This window comes from Sinocyclocheilus rhinocerous, unplaced genomic scaffold (assembly GCF_001515625.1).
Source record: "Sinocyclocheilus rhinocerous isolate Xijiao unplaced genomic scaffold, SAMN03320098_v1.1 scaffold677, whole genome shotgun sequence".
In the NCBI taxonomy this organism is placed as follows: domain Eukaryota; kingdom Metazoa; phylum Chordata; class Actinopteri; order Cypriniformes; family Cyprinidae; genus Sinocyclocheilus; species Sinocyclocheilus rhinocerous.
This window is the reverse complement of record NW_015633185.1, coordinates 184696-201114: the sequence shown is the minus strand read 5'-3', so window position 1 is coordinate 201114 and position 16419 is coordinate 184696. Positions and strand designations below refer to the sequence as shown.

General features: G+C 38.3%; 1 protein-coding gene across 1 annotated transcript in view; it reads left to right on the top strand.

Moving 5' to 3' along the window:
• bcl11aa (BCL11 transcription factor A a) overlaps nt 1–16419 on the top strand; it is a 61960-nt gene that overhangs the window by 6498 nt on the left and 39043 nt on the right. The gene's annotated exons all lie outside the window — the stretch shown is intronic.

The window sequence follows — 16419 nt, the reverse complement described above, 5'->3', positions numbered from 1 at the left end:
TAATTTTGTAAATATTATTTTATTATGAACTTTTATTAGTTTATTTTTTATTTTGTATTCATTGTTTATATTTTTTAATTTTTATTTGATCATTTAATTGTTATTATTTATTTAATTTATTTTTAAGACAGATCATTAGGCTATAGTTCAGACGACCAAATAAGGAAATTGGTATGTGTGATGTAACAACTCCATTTCCATATAGAGCTGCTCAGTGTGAGAAAAGGCAGTAACTGCCACAGAGGAATGGATTTGCTGTGTGGCAAAGTGGCAATACACACGTGTGTGTGACTGTGTGTTACCCCAAATAGCACAATGTATCCTGGTGAGGGGGCCTTACTAGGACTGAGACACTCTCCTCTCCCATGCAGTGATTTGATACAGTCATAATTTATTTATTTAATTTTTAATTCCTAAATGAGATTTTGAATCCTCTCATTTCTTGAAAATGGCAAAAAAAATTAGACAGGTTGACACAAAAGTGTCTTGTTGAATTAATGTTGTTCCCAGAGCTTTGAATACACTCTGTTGATATAATCGGCTTCATGTCCTTTGCTGCACAATATAAGATGTCTGATGAAATGTAAAAATTATGCAGAGTAACATCCTATGATCTTCTGTTTCGCAACGCGTTGTCCAAAAACATGTCGATGGAACAGATTGAATTTGCTTTGGCTCGCGATATGGGGCCATTTGGAGCTCTGAACTTTTTAAAAACATTTTATCAAGCGCTTTTCAAGACTCTGTCTTTCGCTATGGCAGCCCTTCAGAAATTATGACTGCTGTCCAATAAATCAGCAGATTAGATCGGACTAACACTGCCGCCATGCAGAACGGACCTCAATACAGATAATTGTTTTTTAAATGGCCTTTGCTGGGTGGGTTTTTAATGCCTCTAACTCTCCTGCTCGCTCACTGGCCCATTTTGTCACTCTCTCTCTCTCTCTGTTATGCATATGGCTGTAGCAGTCAATGTAAATCAGGGGCATCCAATTAATATTGAATCAATTACACTGTGTGTGATTGTCTGGCATGTGAGCCACCTGCAATTTTCTGTGCCAAAATGTGACCCAAATGAGTGGCTTAACAAAGACCCCAGCATTTTCCATATTGTTTTTTTTTCTTCCTCCTTTTTTAAATCACATATTATCTGGAGCTTGACGATCTGTCATGATCATAATTATCATCAAAGCGCCTTTCTGGAGTTCAGCTGCGAGGGAGCGAGTGTGACACTGATCGTTTTTTAAGAGGACTTGTAAGGAGCAGCGTTAACTGACGTTCAGTCATCAGTGAGAACCAAGGCAACCACGACAGTTGTTTTTATTTTCCAAACTGCCCCGTGCAGCATGGGAGTGTGTGTGTTTCTGACAGATGTAATAGATTTTCTTTAGAGGCATGTGTGGAAATATGCATGTATACAGAGGCTGCTCAGTGTCACAAGATCCTTTCATTTGTGCAGGTGTTTTTTTTTTTTTTTTTTTTTTACAATCAAGAAAATGAATAATCGGGAAGCGACAAAGAGACATGTCTTACCCGAGCGGCGATGGTGCCCTGGAAGCGGCTCTTTATGAATATGTATTCGAACTGGGGGGGAGGCATACGTCGCTAATTTTCCAAACCTTTTTATTTCCTTTCACCGGCAGGATTTCTTCATACACAAGACCCGTTGTCCCTTTCAAAGAACACTGTGCTGTTGGAAGCCCATGTGTGTTTGTGTCTAGTCCCTGCATATGTGTACCATCTCCTGTCTGATCTTGGAAAAAAATAGCATTACCGAATGTGTGTGCGAGAGGTGTGCAGTGCTTTTCCAGAGGGAAGAGGTGTAATAATAGCACAGAATGATGTTTAATTCTCTTGGAGCTGTTTTGCTGCATGTGGAAATGTGTCTCTCAGCATCCCTCGCAGAAACATTGTGATATTCTGCATCCTCGGGCTTGATTTGCATGATACAGTCGGCTCGGTGCTGTGGGGGTGGAAGGCTTCCTTTCATTCGCCATTCTCATCTAATGGGCTACAGCACACATTTTTTGTTGGGTTGGGAATTTTGTGTTGCATGGAAAAAAAACGAGAATCCATTTTTTTGTTGTTTGTACAAGACTTATTTATATTCAGTTGAAATTGAGAGATATTATATGAAAATTGTATATCTGAAGGCTTTAAACCTTAAAAATCACATTGTTTTTACCTGTTTTTTTGCGCCAAAGTCGGCGTGCAAGGAAACAAAGGTATTTAGCAGCCAGACGGGCACTGCCTGGCACAGTGCCACCCGCTCCGTCTCAGTTCTCCCACCCCCGCACCCCTTCATACGCTCTTAGCACCCAATGATGCTCTCACACCCCCCATCCCTCCCTCCTGCAGACAATGACATCGCCTCCTCCATCACAAGAGGAGAAATACCCAGCTCTCTCCTTTCTGTCTGTCCTCATCTCCATAATGCCACCTGATCACGCCGTCTTTCCGGGACTACCTCGAGTGATCACTTTGTCTTTCCGGCGGATGTTAGATGAAAAATAAAAGCTATGCAAAAACGCTCAGTATCTGTAGTTGTTCGCAGGTACGTGCCGGTGTAGAGTTCGATTTTAGGTCCGTGAGAAGTGTGATTATGCCTCTGCGGAGAGATTTTGTGATCGTTTTACTGATATTCAAGCTCCCCTCTTGTCTGATCTCTTCGTTTTTTTTGTGCCAACATGTGTGCGTGTTTTTTATGTGGGTGGACGCGCACATACCCACTGGGTCCTGTCATATTGCAGCTCTCAAATTGTGTCAGATGTTTTAGAGGAAGGTGTCCATAAAAATGTTTATGTACTACAAAGCATATTTATAAATCTCGGTGCATTACAGACAGCTTCTATAAACACAGATAGGAATGGTGCGGAATTGCTAGGCCATGTGTGTGTGTGTGACTGTGAGAGGCCTGTGCGTTTGTCTGTGGTTTTCTGCAGCCGTGTATGCGAGGTGTGTGTGTGTGTGTGAGTTGGCACTAGTACTGCAGGACATCCCTGAGCGGCCAATGCCAAAGAGAAATTGGCACAGAGCAGGGCTGGAGGCATCGGGTGGGCTTCAGGAGGGGTATCCTCCACTACTCTGTTTACCTTTTACACACACACACACACACACACACACTGTTAGACACATGTAATGGCCTCGTCACTGCTCCAGAGCTAGGCTAGTTCATTTTTTTTCTCTTCTGTCTTCTTTCTTTTTGCTCTATCTCTCCTGGTATCACAAGGCGGACACAACTCCACTACGAGGTCACCTTGACCAGCTATGCCCCCGCGCCAGCCGGGTTGCTCAATACGATCAATTCATCTGGGCTCTAATGGTTACAGATGGCAGGACTTGAGTCTCTACAGACACCTTCAGCGCTTGGTGTTTTTTCTCTCTTCTCCTTTCCTCTCTGTTTTGTCGCTCCTTCTATCATTCTGTCTCTGCTAATCTCTTAAGGGTGTCTGCTTCCCACCTGTAGGGAAGAAAAATCACAAATGAGATCGCTTTAATATGTCAACAGTTGCTCCAAATGACACAGAGATTATAATTTTTTTTTTGCTGATATCTTAGATTTTTCTCCTGAGAAATACCTCGGAAGAGATCTCAGACTGTTCTCAGATTTGACAAGATATCAAAGTTTGTAATCAAGTGCGATATCAGTATGAACTCAAACATTTCTTATCAAATTCTTTGAGAACTGAATTATCTGAGATATAGTTTTAATTTGATTTTAATTTATTCAATTTGATATTTCTTGTTGGTATTTAAACAATTATCTTATTTGTGTCTATTTTTTATTACTCCTAAAGAATATTGTGAGAAATATCTCAGAAAATGTTAACATTGACTAACCATTTCTCCTAAACGTACTTTTTTTCCTTTTAAAGTTTAAAAGTCAACTGAGCTCAGTTTGTTTTGTATCCCTATGCTTCTCAGATTTTCTCCTCAGAAAATTACTTTAGGTATCTCATAGTTTCAGAAGAGTTCTTAACAATGTCTTCTTATTGTTCTTAACAATGGCAAATCTTAGCAGTTCTTACTGCTAAGATTTGCCAAGATACCAAAGTCTCCAACCAAATGAGATCTCAATATGAACTCAATCATTTATCAAATTCTTCCAAGACTGAATTAACTGAGCTACAACTTTGATTTGATTTGAATTCATCCACATTCATTTTCTTGTTTATATGTAAACAATCATCTCATTTGTGTCTATTATTATTTCTCCTAGAGCATTTTTTCCTAAAGCAAAACAAAGAATTTAGTAAATTTCTCCTAAAGCAAAACATCTGGGGAGAAGTCAAAGTGAACTTAGCTATAAAAGAGCATGAGATTTTTTTGCTACAATCTTGTGCTTTTTCTCAAATTATTCTACTCTGAAAAAGACCTTAGGAATCTCAAAGAGTTTTAGAAGAGATCTTATCAATGCCTCAAACTGTGCTCATTGTTGCCAATATAAAAAGTTTGCAATCAAATGATATCTTAAAATAAACTCAAACATTTCTTAGCAAATTCTTCCAGAACTGAATTATCTATATTTATCTGAATTAACTATAATTTATAGTTTTACATATTCATTTTCTTTTTTGTGAGCAGTCGATTTATTTATGTCTATTTTTTTTTATCCTAAAATCCCCCGATTTTAATGTTGTTAATAAAAACTCAAAGTCACCTGACCTATAAAAGACCAATCTCTGAGCAGTGAGATTTTCCTCAGGGAAGTGCCCTCAGATTACTCACACAGGTGAAGACACAGGATGTTAGATACCACCTTTCTGATCCGGTTCTGTTAAAAACAACAACGCAGTGTTAAGCAGGACAGGCTGTCTCTTGCAGGCTGGTGGATCCCCATCAAAATCTTTCACTTAGACTTTTACTTGAAGCCACTCCACACCCCTCACCCATGTGAGGTCCTCAAGAGCATGCGTGCCACGACTGGAGCTGCTGTCCGTATCTCCCTCTCTGTGTTTGTGTGTGATTTGGGTGGTTGCCTGCTCTGCTCATGTTGGTATTGGGTGCCTGCCTAGTTTTAGTGGGTTGTAGTGTTTGTGTATGTGTGTGTGCACGTATTTGCATGTGTGTGTGTGGTTTTAGACTGCAGCAGAGACTGTATGCAGACGCTTTGCGTGACGAGGGCTCAGATCTTTCACAGATTAATGATTAATCATTTTTTATTAAAATTTTTTGCTTATTTCTGTCAGATAGGCAGTATATGTTAAATTTAGAAAATGAAACATTAGTTTGCATTAGATACATTTATTAGGTTGGTTGTGTTTATATGATTATTCTTAGTGTGTTTGATATTGGTCTGGTGGGTGTTCAGATATCCAGATATTCAGTACAATAAGCTCACTGTAGCTTGTGTGTTGTGTTTGCACATACTGTATATGTTTGTATACTGTATATAGATCCGTATGAATGCTCAGAAATGTCCTGTTCTGTCAGTTCCAGTGGTGACTGGGCTCTGAATCTCTTCTTTACTGTGCTGGAGACCTGTGTGGGTCACAACCCCTCACCTATAGCAGGACGGCCTGTCATACTCTTTCCCCTCCTGCCTGCCAATAAGTTAATTGCTTTATTTTTAGATTTGAGTGGGATGAAGCCACCCAGAGCCCAGCTGCAGCCCACACAGGCTCAACCTACCTGTGACCACAGAAGCTCTAATATTTGATCTGTGTACAGTTAGACACAGATATCAACCTTTAATTTGAATGATAAAGACTCAAAATTATACTTTTTTGTGTCACTCCATGAGCGCTCAATTGAAAGCCTTCTTTGGTTGGTGTAATTGAGGAGAATTGAATTTATTTCTCATGTGGCTTTTAATAATACAACATTTTTTATAATACAACTTTTTTGTACATGATAGTTTTTTTTTGATAAATGCAATGTATTTATTATTTAGCTGTTGCTTTTATTTAATTTAATTGCTTGCATTGTAAGTATAATATTGGCAGTGTAATTCACATAACTAATAGAAAATGATCAACCTTCAATTTCATTGATAAAGACACCAAAATATATATTTTTATGACATTGTTGTTCCATGAGTGTTGAAAACTGAATGTTCTGTTAGTATAATTGAGGAGAACTGAACTTTATTTCTCAATGATATGGCTTGTTTTGTGATTTTTATAGTACAAAATGTGACGTTTATTTGTATTTTGTACAAAATTGTCTTTTTGATGCAGTGTATTTGTATTTATTTAGCTATAGCCTTTATTTGATTTAATTGAATTGCTTTTATTGTAAATATTATAGCAGCACTGTAATTTGCATAACTAATGGAAAACAAATTATTATATCTGCACTAAAGCTTTTTTTATTATGTTTCATTATGTTACCACTCTACCTCCTCAGACGTCTGCTACCACAAATATTGAACTGCTTTTCAAATGACCATTTACTCAATAAACCGACAATTGCCAGAAAAGCGTTTCCTCTTTATGAATTAACTGATCTGTATGAAACAGGATGGAAACAAATAAAGATTTCGAAGAGTCGAGTAAAGCTGAGAGCCAGCTTTGTTAAGCAGCCATTATTGTGTTGATTGGTCTCTAAGCTCACACCTAGACCCTCACTAGCCTCCGTCAGGCCCACGGGGCTCACATACTCGCTTACACATACACACATTCTGGGCTTTTCCTGTTAACAAACTTGAGGAAAATGGTGCAACATCTACTCGTAAAAACATGTGCTGGCGACACACACATGAATCTTACTGATAATTTGCTCAGGCTCATTTGAATTTTAAGCACTTCTTTAATCTTCAAAGCCTAAATTGCTTTATGAATATGCATGGTGTGGGCAGACTTTAGTTCATTACCTAGTTGTAAATTCTAATGACCATTAGGTCTTCTCAGTAATTGCCAATTGTTTTGCATTTTTGATTGGCCTATTACCATACGCATTCTGAACACATCAGCACGGCCTGTCAGACCTTCTGCAGGGAGCTGTGTATGAAAAAGCATGTGTGTGTTTATATGTGTGAGTGCATGCTTATACAGGGGAGGGGGTCCTGTGGAAGAAAAAAGAAGAAAAGAAGCAAAGGTATAAATTGCTTCTGAGCTTTGCTTTTTTTCATCCCGGATTTTGAATGAGAAATGGAGGTTGTAAATGAAAGCAACGTTTTGTATGTGAAGATTGAAAGTTCACCGGGAGATTTGACATATTTAATTTACTTGATGACTCTGCACACCCTCATTAATGCACTTTGCATACAGCGGCGCACTTAATCACTGCTGATCAGACCCGGCTCAGCCCGCTGCTGTAACATACTGCAGAGATAGCAGAGAGAGCCTCGTCTAACCACTCAAATTACGCACACACTGACAGCAATTCTGCTTTCTGCATATGACGACATTCATGCATTTTTTTTCCTGTTCCAAACCCACCGTAAACCCCCTTCCCAATGAGGAAGCAGATGTTGAACACCTCCTCCACCCCAAACACTCACACACACACACACTGGTTTCCATTTTTTGTGGGGACTCTCCATAGGCGTAATGGTTTTTCTACTGTACAGACCGTATATTCTATTGCCCTACACCAACCCTACACCTAAACCTACCACTTACAGGAAACTTTGTGCATTTTTAGATTTTCAACACACACACACACACACACACACACACACACACACACACACACACACACACTCTAGCTGGGACTCAAATGCTAGTGCCATTTTCTGAGAGTGATTTGTCTTACTAAGTGAGGCTCTGTTAACATGCTGAGGGAAATTAATTAAATCTTTCAGCACGTTGCGTGTGTCCCTCCGCATGTGGACATGTGGCTGTATTGGTTCCAGATCTCAAACATGCGTTTGTACAGTCGGGACCCATATGGAAATGCACACGTAGAGACACACACACACACACACACACACACACAGGTTTGTTTTTGTGAAAAGTGGTGACATCCCATAGGCGTAATGGTTTTTATACTGTACAAACTGTATTTTCTATTGCCCTACACCAATCCTACACCTAAACCTACCCCTTACATGTGTGTGTGTGTTTTTGTGCATGTGCAGAGTGGATCTGCCCTTTCCGACTTCCCAGCCTCTGGTCTCCGGCCAAGGGCATGCATAATTGATTCCACACGCGCTATCATTTTCTTGATGTAATTGCCTTAGTAAGATATGATGAAATTTAATGGATAATTTATCGTCTCAAAATGGGTAAAGAAAGAACGAAACGGCTGTGCATGTTTAGGGGAAGAGCGTTGGCTGTCCATTTGACTCTATCCCAGGCGGCATGTCTGATCTCTGTAATGTGGGTTGATTAGTTCTCTTTTCTCCTTGATTAGCGGACTTAAAGAGTAAATACTTTATCAATCTCTCCATCCTGAGGTCTTCTCTTCGGCCATCTGTGTCTAATTCCATCTTCAATTCAGCTTTAGACTCTTTTTCCTCTTTGTCACCATCTCTTTGCCCCTGTACAGCAGAGAGTGTATTGTCATCCGTTGGGAATTATGTTTGTTGTTTGATTGAGATGTCTTGCTCTGGACTGCTTGCAGTCAGCTTGTGCGATCTGTTGTGTGCCGCATGCATTTGCTCGTGTGTGTGTGTGTGTAAGTGTGAGATGAGATCCTGGCAGAGGCTCTGAACTGTTTGTTTCACAGTGGGGGTAGTGAACCGTGTCTGTTTGTGCTCTGAACAGGAACCTGATGGGTGCTGCTGTCTCTAGTCTGTTGCCTGAGCTCATACAACACACACACACGCATACATACATACATACATACACATGCATGCATAAAGATGCAGTGGGGCTTTACCTATGTGTTTGGAACACGCATCTTATATAGACGACCTGCTCATGTTGTGTCTGCCTTAATCCTTGTATCAGTTGTCAGCAGAAACCAGGAACAATCTGAAAAGTGGGAGGAGACATATTATAAACTTTGTCAGCCTGTCTAATAAATATTACTTATGTGACATAGTCACTGCTGTAAAGAAAGAAAAGTGAGCACTATAAGTTTATTGTGGAATATAGTTGGGAACCAAGAGTCGGTACTTATTCAGAACTTTCCATTTTTAAAAAATAAATTCTTAAACCAAATGATTTTCATGACGTTCTAATCCGTTAACAGCTCGCGCATGTATATTCTGTCTATGCGGACGGAATACTGTACTAAAATACTTTGTGTTTAAAATTTTTTTTTCTTAGTAAAAATATGTTTTCTGCATTACTATTCAGCACGAAAAAGCAAAGTCCTATGACAAACGTGTGACTCCTACGTGCCAGTTCTTTATTGTGAATAAAAACACACTGCGCAACCAGTGACGTCTGATTCCTGAGCAAATTATATTTATGGGTCAGTTCTTCTTTAAGTGAATCACAATTTTTTATGTGCTAATTTTTTATTGTCTTGCTTTTCAGCATGTCCAATTTCATGAACCAATTTAAGTCACTGTAGTTTCTGACTAGTTGTTCATATGTTAATGTGTAGTTAAAGACACACATTATAATTTTTGTTAGTTGTATATTATAAACATTAAGAAATTAATGAAATATGTTACCACATTTTTTTTTGGTTCTTTGTTGTTTTATATTAATTAGTGAAATAATTCCAGCATTTGGCAACAGAATTTCATTTTTTTTTTCATCAAATACAAAACAAAAAGAGGGGGATGAACTTTTTAAAAATTTCTAATACAACTGTGAAGAATATTGGACAATATGATAAATGTAATACCTAACTGAAGAAAGGTATGAAAAGAATATATAATACTGTCTTTGACTGCAAGACAAAAACTGTAGTAAAATCGCCCTCTGTTTGAAAATCCCCGCAAGCAAGGACTAAAATACTCTTAAGTCCACTTCTTTTTTTCCTTTTCTTCTGTGCTTTCTCTCCCTCTCCCTCCCTTGTTCTTTTATACTTTTCCCTCTCTTGAGTTTCATTCTCACCATTGCATGTCATTCCAGGGAAAATCCAGGAGCCGTATGTGCCTCGACATGTCTGAGGCTAATGCTAACCATTCATTTGATCTCTTCTCTCCCCTGCTGTATCTCTCACACAACTCTCATTTTCATCCTTAATTCTTCTTTTCGTCTCATTTTTCTTTATTTCGAAATTACTCTGTATTAAAGTCGCTCCCAGGGTCCACACTGAAAATCTGATATTTCAAATCTAATTTAAACCTGTGAATAAATAATGTTTTTTTTTGTTTTGAAAATTCTAATGTTATTATTTACAATGATGAAGAAATATAAAGATTCTACACTATTAAATAAGCAGATTTGTCATATTGATCATGTGATTCTTTGAATAGACTATCAGATGTTTTAGACTATCAGATGTTCTTACTTCCATTGAAACACAAAGATGCTTTTTGGATCATTCTGGAGAATGTAATCATCAGATTTGACACAAGCATGTGGAGCTCATGCAGCTTGAGTGCTTCTGTCAATAAAACTACACAATTCTGAAATTCATTTTTTAATTCAATTTTACACGCAAATTGTCAGCTGACAGTATAATTTGTAATTAAAAATATTTTATTACATTACAAAAATATAAAATAGAAGCATGTTCACTTTTTGGACCCCACTGTATGTAATAAAATCAAGGAAGGAATGGATCCATGTCGGAGAGGGCCTGGTCAAGCACATCTGTGCCTGTGAGGGGGCATTGGAACGGGGGTGGCAGAGTGGAGGGGGCATCCACACAAAGACAAAATTGTCCAGTGGGTCCATTAGCCTCCTTGGGCTCAGTGTGGTCAAACTGGCGGAGCCAGACAGGATGATAGATTGCTTTGTCAGAGTCCCAGAGTGAGCCCTGAACCTGAAGTACTTTGTTTATCTCCAACAAAAAGGGAAAGGCTTTAGAATAATCTACGTCTGTTTCTTTTTCGGAGAAAGAGCGAGCGGCGAGGGTTTGGGGGGTGGGTGGATGGGTGAGGGAGGTGCTGGTTGAAGGGGGAGTGCTGGGGCCCTATGGTGGTTATCCATTAACAGATGAACTTGGCCAAGGTCCAGCTGTTTGATGAGACAGTGTCATAGCCCGCACTCACTCTAGCCTTTACAATTCCTCTCACCCTCCTCTTTCTCTCTCTCCCTCTCTCTCTCTCTCGTCAGTCATGTTGTCTGCTTGTCTTTTTTCCTACCTCTAATTTTCAGTCTGCTTTTCTGCCTTTCTTACTGGATTTCTCTCTTTCTTACACTGTACCTGCAGCCGATTCCTCAAATGCTTCCAGGTTCCTTTTCGCTAAAGGCGAAAACAACGCTACTTTTCTCTCCACCAGCTGCACCCCCTCCAATGTCAGAACCAGTTTAGACCGGTTAGCTGGCCTTGTAGCCTGGGCTCCATCATCATCTTCTTTAGCTTGGAGGACTTTTGAGAACAAAAACAAAACACCAAAAGAAAATGAAAGAGCAATACTGATAATGCTCATGACCTGCGGGTCCCCGTTGGTGATTTAAAGTAAAGAAGGAGCTCAAATTAATATGAAAAAAATAAATGCTATTTGGTTGAGGAAAAACACACTTTGAGGAAATCAATGTGTTTGAGTGGTCATTTTGTTACCATTTAGTCAATTTAGGCTGAGCTTAGGCTATAACATGGCATTAAACGGGACATGAAGGCCCTTTGTGTGTGTTTTGCTGGACAGGGTCACGTATCGAGTGAGCCATAGTAAGGGTATTTCCTTGGTGGAGTCTGTTACTGTCCGCCCAGCTGCGCTGTGACCGCCTGTCTGATCGCCACTTGCTAAGCAGCTTGCTGAACCCGGGACCCCTGATGTATGGCCCACTTACCCTCGGCCAACAGAGGACACCATCGATTTCTCCCTCTACTCTGAGGGATGGTCAGTGAACCCTGGGCCGGCACTGACCCAGCAACAGTGATTCATCAGTTGAGACTGTGCTTCATAATTCAGTCCTAGAGTGATGTGAAACTTGGGATGGATTGTTTGATTTAGATATGGGTCTACAGGATTCCACAGTCATTAAAACCTGGAAATATCAGGGAAATTTAGGCATTTGTTAATTATAAGATATGGAAATTATTGGGGTCCTTAAGATTTTTTTTTTTTAAAGAAATTAATGCTTTTATTCAGAAAGGATGCATTAGATTGATCAAAAATGACATTCAAGACATTTATATTGTTACAAAAGATTTCTAATTCAAATAAATGCTGTTCTTTTGAACTTTCTATTCATATACGAATACTGGAAAATTTTTTAAAATTAAGCAGCACAACTGTTTTTAAAATGTTTCTTGAGCACCAAAGCAATATATTGCAATGTTTTCTGTAGGATCATGTGACACTGAAAACTGGAGTAATTTCTGCTGAAAATTCAGCTTTGCCATCACAGGAATAAATTAAATTTTTTCAAAAACATGTAAAATATTAAATTGCATATTAACAGTTTACTCTTTTCTATAGCATATTTCAAAAGGAAAAATTACCCTTAATTTCTCATAATGAGCATTTATTAATCAAATTAACTAGCATACATATTATTTATTTTAGGTTTTTTAAAATTAGTATAGATTTCTAATATTGGCCTGTTATTGGTAATAACATGAAAATAATTATCATCTTATTGATATTGGCCAGAATTTCAATATTGGTGCAGTCCAAGTAATCATAAATGTTTAAAAAAGTCACAAACACGCAAATCTCTTGGACATTTAGTTTGCTGCTGTTGATTTGATAGAACAGATCTTGACTTGTTTCAGTTTTTTAATTTGTTTGATTTTGTTGAATTTCTATTTCACTGTATCAAATCTAAACATTGGAACAAGCATTTATTTAGTCTGATACATAAACAGTTTAAAATATTCTACACTAGAATGGAAAGGGCAAGGGTAGACTCCTTCCTTCTGGAGCAATGTATCATAAAAGCAATCCCTCTTATCTGAGGCAGAGCCCACTTCCCCATCTCATGCTAGGTGTCGTATCAAAGGTGAGCTTGGACACAGGGAACAGAGGTCAATACTGGCCTGCTCTGCAGTTAAGCAGCCATGCCACACACACACACACACACACACACACACACACACACACCTGCCTCATAGACCAGCACAGCTGAAACAGTTATCCACTGGATCATACTGCTGGCCACCAACTGTCAATCACAGGCTGGGGGCGTGAGATGCGACTCCGAATTTATGCTTTTTTAACTTTTTAGTTTGAATGATACACAAGGTTGTCATTTAGATTTTTCCAGACCAAAAATATGTATATTTTTGCTTTTATATAGCTTTATTTGTGTGTGAGAATGTGAATATGTACATTCTGCTATGCTCCTCAGAGCATTCAGTATGTCACCAGATGTTCATGACACAAACGCAGTTATGTTTATGCATTTTTATTAACCTGCACCAGTTTTAGTGGAATGGTTTCCTGGTGAGTTCTATTTTTCCTCAAATATGTGTTTGCCTGGAGGGCAGTTACATTAATTTGTATGTGAGTGAGTGTGTGTGTCTGACCTGAATAGTCAGTCTAGAAGTTTTCTCCAAGTACTCTTTAGGGAACCGGCTGTGTATATCTCCAGCTCTTCCCCTGAATTCACGGGGACAGACCAACAAATGTCTTCGGTCATATGTTAGCTGTGTGTGTGCATGTGTGTTATGCATCTTCCTGAATACCAGTGTGTCTGTTTGTAAAAGCAATAATTCACTCAAAAATAAAACTGTATCATCATTTACTCACACTCATGCCATCCTAAAACTGTAAGATTTTTTTTTTTTCATCTGTGAATATTTTGAAAAATGTTCCAACTGTTTTTGTCCATATAAATAAAGTAAATGGGGTCCAAAACAACACCCCACTGACTTTCATTGTATGAACAAAATCACTTTCTTTAAAATATCTTCTTTTGTATTCCACAGAAGAAAAAAAGTCATACAATTTGGGACGACATTTACAGGTGAGTAAATAATGACAGATTTTTTTTGTTAACTGTCTCTTTAAGCAAACCAGCATGTACATGTTCGGCACCCAGAGCTTTGTTTTGGTGGCAGATACACAGGTCACAGTGTGTGTGCTACATGAGACGGCTGGCATTTCAGAGTGTGTTCATGTTGCTGCTCATGTATGTGTGTGGAAGAACGGACTGTGGTACATGTAACCCGACTGGGGTCAGAGATCTGAACCCCAGATGTAACCACAGGCCAGATACGGTTCAGCCTGGGCCAGACTGACAGGCTGGTCGGACATAGAAAGACCAGAGTGGTACGTATAGGAGGACAGGCTCAGCATAGACAACATGGAATTCATTACACCCTGCCCACCGTCACTGTAGCTGGCTTGGATTTCTAAGGATAGATGTGATCTGGCTATGTGTGTATTAAATAGCACAGAACAAACTCGATACTATTTCTTGCAACTTTGGCCAACAGGCTATTTCTGGACACGCTATACCTGGAGACACACAATGTCCAAGGAACTGCAAAAACACGCATCTCGTATTATTTGATACGAGCATACTAGCATTGCACTCCCTACACAAACAGGAACTTTCAAAAACAAAATTCCACTACACCAACTGAAAAATAAACTCCTCTACTTCCTCCTCTTCTCAACCGTCTCTTTCCCTTCACACTTCACTTGCTCTCTTTAAAAACTTGTGAGCAGCGTTTAAAGATGTCATAGGCACGCTCTTGATGCATTTTACTTCAGTTTGGTTGAAATTTAAGGTAGTGTCCATAGTGATGTCCCATAATGCATTGCGACAAGCTCTTTGGAAAAAAGAAACCCAAGATCATGCAAGATAAATGTTGATTACTAATATACATATTTTTATTTTATTTTATTTATTATATTTATATTTATATATTATATATATATTTTATTTTGTATATATTTTTTTTCAGTACTGAAATAGTTCAGTGTAATACATTTTTTAAACATTTGTGTGTTCTATGCCTTTTTATATGGTTTATTATAGGGCTGCACATTTTAGGGGAAAAATCTAATTGCTTTTTTTCCCTCAAAAATTGCAATTGTGATTTAAAATGTGATAGATAGATGTAATAATATCCAGTTTTGCTGTACTTGCTTGTAGGGCTACACAATTTGTAACTATATATTAAAATGACTTAATAATAATAATAGTAATAATAATAATAATAAACAAATTAAGAAGTATTGTAAAATAAAAAAGAGTATTTGAGAAATATAATATAATAAAATGTATTATTATTATCATTATTGTTATAGTACAACTGTAAAATTACAATACTAATATTTATGGCTGTCGTAATTAATTTCTTAATTTTCAAATGTTAACTCACTGAGCTTTTTTTTTTTTTCTGTGGAAAACCACAGAAAGCCCTTAAAGCTTCTCTTTTGTTGACAACAGCCTGTTTATAAGTGTTTCTAATTACAAATTGGGAAGATGAAAAGAAATGGGTTATTAGCAACACAGCTATAAGCAACACAGGGGACGTAAGTGATCTTTAAACCACCCGTCCCGTCAACTGCTTCTATTCACATCAATAGAGAGAGAACAAGGTAATGGGGTTGCTGGTGTTGGAGTTTGATGTATGGATTATGTTTACCGTGGCATATTTTGTTTGTGTGCGGGGGCTGTAAGATTGGGCCGTTTGATGAATGGACATGCCCTCCAGATTCACATAAGCACCTGCGCACCCTTTCTTTCCCTCCATCCTGAACACAGCAGCCAAAACTGCCCCCTCACACCCCTGGTGCACCCCCATTTATGGGGTTATAATTGGCTTGAATTAAAAAAAAAGTGCAGAGACAAAGAGGCTGCATCTTTTTTTTTCATAATTGTGTTTATATAACCCATTTCTGTTGTTTACTGTCCGTGCCATGAAAGGATATAGTTGTGTTTATCTTGGATGCAGGTTCACCCACTGTTAGATGTATCAGTTTAGTTATGCAAACATAAAGTCTTTCTGCTTACAGGGGCCAGAGTATCTGTGATGTTTGCTTTTGGGCTGTGTGAAGTCTTGTTAAAGTGCCTTTTATTAACAGTTTGCCTGGACAAGAGCTCTTTGGCACTGAGGCATAGAGTGAGAGTGAAAAAAGGGAGAGAGAGCAGTTTTCCACAGCTATTACTCCTGCAGAAGGACCATCAAAAGCCACATCAGTGCCCTTAATGGGGCCCAGTCCACAACTGATAGCTTCAATGTGTCCACCAAAACTATAATCCTGAATACTAAAATATCCAGACAGCTTTATGTGTGTAATTCATTAGGTATAGAACATGGAATATATAGAGAAATTAATCTGAGCAGCTGTAAAATGTGGGTTTTAAAGGAATAGTTCACCCAAAAGGGAAAGTTTTGGTCATTATTTACTCACTCTTATGTGGTTCCAAACCTGTATGTATTTCAGCTGTAGAAAACAATAAGAAACATTTTTGAAGAATATCCTGATCTTCTCTTTTATAAATATTCACTCTTTTCCAAAAGTTTATTTAAAAAAGGACACAAAAGTATATATATATATAT